Source organism: Myotis myotis, unplaced genomic scaffold (assembly GCF_014108235.1).
Source record: "Myotis myotis isolate mMyoMyo1 unplaced genomic scaffold, mMyoMyo1.p scaffold_m19_p_3, whole genome shotgun sequence".
NCBI lineage: Eukaryota > Metazoa > Chordata > Mammalia > Chiroptera > Vespertilionidae > Myotis > Myotis myotis.
In genome coordinates this window covers 211,455,700-211,461,056 of record NW_023416335.1, presented here as the reverse complement: position 1 = coordinate 211,461,056, position 5,357 = coordinate 211,455,700, and positions in this window count along the sequence as shown.

Sequence of the window (5,357 nt, the reverse complement as noted above, 5' to 3'; positions counted from 1 at the left end):
GTGGTGGGGAGGGGGGGGAGACGAGGTCAGAGTCTGGAATCATTTTGCAGGTAGAGCCTACTCTATTTCCTGACAGATCTGACAGGGGAGGGGGAGACAGAGGGGCACCATGGGTGAACCCAGGCCCTGGGCGGAGCAAGTGGAAGACCAGGCTGCAGCCAGCAGGACGGGGAGGCTTGGAGGCGGTCGGGAGCTCAGTGGTGGACACAGAGCTTCAGAAAATGCAGAGTTGATGCCCCAGGGGACTGTCATGGAGGTCCCTGGCTGGAAATAAGAACAGGTGCCCAGGATAGAGGTATGACGTGGGCGTCACTGGCATCTCCACGGTGTTTAAGCCTCCAGACAGTATCACTAAGGGAGCGACTGGTTAATGTAAGGAGACACAGAACAAGGTGTGAGTTCTCCCTAACCATAACTGTCCAGACAGGATCACTAAGGGAGCAACTGGTTAATGTAAGGAGTCACAGAGCAGATATGGGTTCTCCCTAATCCGAACCCTAACCCTAACCCTAAACCTAACACTGACCCTAACCCTAACCCTAACCCTAACCCTAACCCTAACCCTAACCCTAACTCTAACCCTAACTCAACCCTAACCCTAACCCTAGCCTTAGCCCTAGCTCTAACCCTAACCCTAGCCCTAGCCGTAGCCCTAGCCCTAGCCCTCCAACATGTTCAAGGTCAAGGGGATAGGCAGAACCAGCAGGAGTAGGAGGCACTGGCAGATGGGCACAGGGTCCTGGGTGCAGGGTCCTGGGCGCAGGTGTGGCGAGGGCGGCCAGGAAGGCTGGGCCGAGTGGCATGCTGCTGGCTCCGGGAGGCCAGGAAGCTGGGCTCTGGCCCAGGACTGTGCGTTTCAGGTTGCGGACCAGTCCTCATTCAGGGCAGTGTTAGGGAATCCATGGGGCAGAGAACTTGCCTGGGGGTCAGGAGAAGTAAAAAAATGGGGAGTTTTGCTTTTTCAAGAGGGGAAAGGGACAGGGCCAGAGGGCCAAAGAAGTGGGAGACGAAGGCTTTCATGGCAAGGGGACTACTGGACGCTCGAACGCTGTGCTAAGAGCTGCCGACAGGGGAGCTGGCCGAACACCTATCCTGAGCCTGCATGATGGGCGGGGCCAGGCGCCCAACAGGGCCCCAAACAGACTGCCCCGCCCCACGCTGCCTGGGCTCTGATGGGCCTCACCCACGTGCCCTGGCTCTGCCCTGCACCCCCACCTTGAGAGGAGTGGGAGCCCCTGAGCCGGCAGAGGCCCTGCGCTGTGATGGGCGTGGTCCGGGGCAGCAGGCACCCTTCTAAAGGAGGCCCCTGATGCTGTCAGTCACCCCCTTTTCATGAACTTTCTCAGAAAATAACCGAGCAGCTGGCAGATATTCAAGCCAAAGCCCAGAGCGGGAGGGGCGGCAGCAAGATGTGACTTCGCGGGAACTTGCAGCCTGCGTGAGCAGGGATGTCTGTCTGTGGCTCCGGCTGGTTTCTGAACACGACGGTGAATAAATATTGGTCTCCCTTCTGCAGCCTTTTCCATCTGGGGGTTCAACCAAGCAGGTGCTGCCGCCCCTGGTTTTCTAGAACCGGGGAGAGGGGCCCAGAGAGGGAGGGCGGCACCTGTGTGTTCAGAGGCTGCTGTATCTTAGACATCATTGCATTCTTATCAGAGGCAGCGAGTGCAATGTGTGCTAAGTGAGCTGAAAGGGTTTGACGTTCATGGAACATTTTTCCTAAACACACATCCACACATGGGGGCGGGGGGCGGGGGGTGAGGGATGTCTTCGTCAGACCAGGTCCTGGCAGGGCAGCCCCAGGCCCTCGCCCGCACACCTGCCAGCTGTGCCCGGAGGAGGAGGAGCCCAGTGCCCTGCCAGCCAGCACCTGGCCATCTCCCTGTCCGGCTCCACTCCACCTGCCAAGCTGGCCCTGGAAGCCGTGCTGCCAAGGGAAGAGGCGTTCAAAACTTTGTCTGCACCAGGAGGGGCCTGGGGCGCCCACCCCCGGGGAGCAGCCTGACGGGCCAGCTGTCCAGGGGCCTGGGGCTCCTTCCCCTGCCGGGCTGCCCGGCCTGTGGGTCTGGGCAGGACCCTCCTGTGGCCTCAGTGGCCCAGCTCCTCGGGGCCTGGCTCTGGTCTCCAAGAGGCAGCGCCTGCTCCTTGCCTCTCGGCTCTCCAAGGCCAAGTCCGCACCTCCTGCGACTGCCAGCCGGAGCCCGGTGAAGCCTGCCGTGTGACTTCCGGTTGGGTCACCAAAGGCCAGCAGCTTCCTCCGGGGACACGCAGAGCCCGGCTGTCCTGCTGGGAGAAGCTCGAGGGCGCAGAGCAGCCCCGGCACCCGGCATCAGCAGGGCCAAGCCCAGCGTGGACCAGACGGATGTGTAAGCCGAGCTGCCTCGGGGGGACCCCCCCACTTACCAGGAGGAAGCAATGCCAGTTCCCCTGTGCTGGGGGGGGGGGCAAGTGGGGGGGCGGGGAGTGATGGGCGTGATTCGTGACTCGCTGTGCAGGACCCGGGCTAGGAAGGCTGGGAAAGGTCAGAAGAGGGAGCCAAGGGCTCCACCGGGAGGAAGTTGCAGCCCAGCAGGCGTGGCTCAGTGGTTGAGCGTTGACCTAGGAACCAGGTCACAGTTCGATTCCGGTCGGGGCACATGCCTGGGTTGTGGGCTCGATCCCCGGTGTGGGGCGTGCAGGAGGCCGCAGAGCCATGATTCTCTCTCAGCACTGATGTTTCTCTCTCTCTCCCTCTCCCGTCCTCTCTGAAATCAATAAAAATAAATTTTAAAAAAGAAGAAGTTGCAGAATGTTCCCGGCCTGGGGTCCGGAGACTCGGCTTCCCGCGCTTTACTCACTCTGGTTCCGGCGTTTCGGGCCCAAAGCGGCTCCAGTTTCTACACCTGGACCAGGCCCCGGGCGCTCGGCGGGCACAGGCCCATCGCGTACCGCGCTCTGGGGACTCCGCAAACGCGCTCTCAGGGAGCGGCAGCCACTCGCCCAGGACCGTGCAGGCCTTCCCGCGAGGCCACACGGCTCCTGTGGCTCCAGGCGGCGAGGGAAGCAGGGCCTGGAGCTGCGGGTCCTCCTTGGCCTCTGTGCTTTCAGCGGAGCTGCTGACCCGCTGGCCTCGCTTCCTGGCCGAGGGCACCGGCCAGAGGTCAGAGCAGCGAGCCCGGAGCTGAGCGCAGCCGTAACGCTGGTGTGCGGGTGTGTGTGTGTGCGGGTGTGTGTGTGCGGGTGTGTGTGTGCGGGTGTGTGCGTGCGGGTGTGTGTGTGCGGGTGTGTGTGTGCGGGTGTGTGTGTGTGCGGGTGTGTGTGTGCGGGTGTGTGTGTGCGGGTGTGTGTGTGTGCGGGTGTGTGTGTGCGGGTGTGTGTGTGTGCGGGTGTGTGTGTGCGGGTGTGTGTGTGCGGGTGTGTGTGTGTGCGGGTGTGTGTGCGTGCGGGTGTGTGTGTGCGGGTGTGTGTGTGTGCGGGTGTGTGTGTGCGGGTGTGTGTGTGTGCGGGTGTGTGTGTGCGGGTGTGTGTGTGTGCGGGTGTGTGTGTGTGTGTGTGTGTGTGTGCGGGTGTGTGTGTGCGGGTGTGTGTGTGTGGGTGTGTGTGTGTGCGGGTGTGTGTGTGTGGGTGTGTGTGTGCGGGTGTGTGTGTGTGTGTGTGTGTGTGTGCGGGTGTGTGTGTGCGGGTGTGTGTGTGTGCGGGTGTGTGTGTGCGGGTGTGTGTGTGTGCGGGTGTGTGTGTGCGGGGGGGTGTGTGGGGGGGGGGTTCAGCCCGCTGGTGGGCTCAAGTCCCTGAGGAGAGGCTCGTGCACAGGGCTTATGTGGAGGTAAAAGCCCGCCTGTGCCTCGAGGCCCTCCCGGGCACTAATGTGCCAGCTGATCTGAAACACTCGCGGATAAGTGAACGAAGTTGCGCACTGTTGGTCTGCCCGGGTCACTTGGCCGCTCTCTCTGGAAGAATCATTTCTGGAACATCCCACTGTTCCTTTCCCGCCACCCAGGCCCCCAGAGTCTGCTGCCCCAGCTCAGCCCGGAACCCAGGAGCCGAGGGGCCCGGGTGCCCCCGGGGCAAACCGGCCAGTGGTGAGGGCCGTGAGCGCTGAGGTGAGAGAGGCTGGAGTGCCCTCTGCCCGGCCGCCCAGGTCTCACCAGGAGGAGCCGTGGGGGCAGGGCCTGGGGGGCGGCGGGGGCTTTGAACTGTAACCACAGAGAGGGGGGAGGCACGCGTCTGCAGACAAGCTGTTCGCTCCCAGCTGACTTTGGTGAAAGAAAAAATATTCCTCGTGCCATCTGTTCCCAGAGGCGGCGCTGGTGCGGCCCGGGGCTCCCGCAGCCCAGCCCGGCAGCCAGACCCAGTTTCAGGCCCAGGCAGCTGCCCCGGGGTTATTTTGGGAAGCGGCTCAACTCCTGCAGCTCAACTCCTGCCCCTCCGCCTTCGAGGCATTTCCCGTCACTCACTCCGAGCTGCTGGACACCCAGCCCGGCCGCCCGCTCCTCCGCCCTGGGCGCGTCCTGCGGCCTCTAGAAGACCCCGCTTCCAACTTTGCGGTGACGTCGGCTGGAGTCCGATTTCGTGGGATGGAGGGGAGGGAGCAGGGAGAGCCAGGGTGCTGGGTGGTGGGCTACACAAGGGAGGGGCTCCATGGGAGCCACTCCTTCTACCCACCCCCAGGCACCGGACCCCCCAGGCGTCCACCCTGTCCCAGGGCCCATCCCTCCTCCATTCTCTCCTCAAGGATGTCCCCTCCTCTTATGAGTGACATGTGCTAGGTAGTTGGGATGAGGGCATCTCAGGCAGGGCTGACAGTGTTCAGCGTGGAGAGGCTGGGGTGGGCAGGGGACAGACGGGGGTCAGTGGGGAGGTCAGAAGCCAGCAGTGCCAGGAGGACCCAGAACCTCCGGCACCTCCTGGGGACAGACTGGGAGACTCTGAGCCCCCATCCACCGCAAGGACTTCTTCCCTGTGACGTGGGCATGGCTCACGATTTTAGCCACGGGGTGGGCCTGGGCCTCGGTGCCTCGGGCAATAACTGGGTTAACTTCCCCGAGTGGCTCAGGAATGTGGGTTTGGAGTCACGTGGGGCTCCTGCGGCTGGATGGTGATCCTGGGACCGTCACCCCGGGCGGCAGCAGCTGCTCGAGGGCAGGCCGGGCCCCTGGCCATCAGCCCTGACCCCTGAGAGTCCCTGCTGCCCTCCCAGCCAGACCTCAGACCTGAGGGCCGGTCACATGGCCGGGCTCCGGCTGCCCCGGGGGGGACAGGAGCACCTCCATAGCAGCCTGTGGGGACAAGGCTGCGCCTGGGTCACCTCATGTTTATGCATATTTAACGCCCTCCCAGGGCCCTGGCAGGCTCCCCAAATCCCTCCCAGAAACATTTCT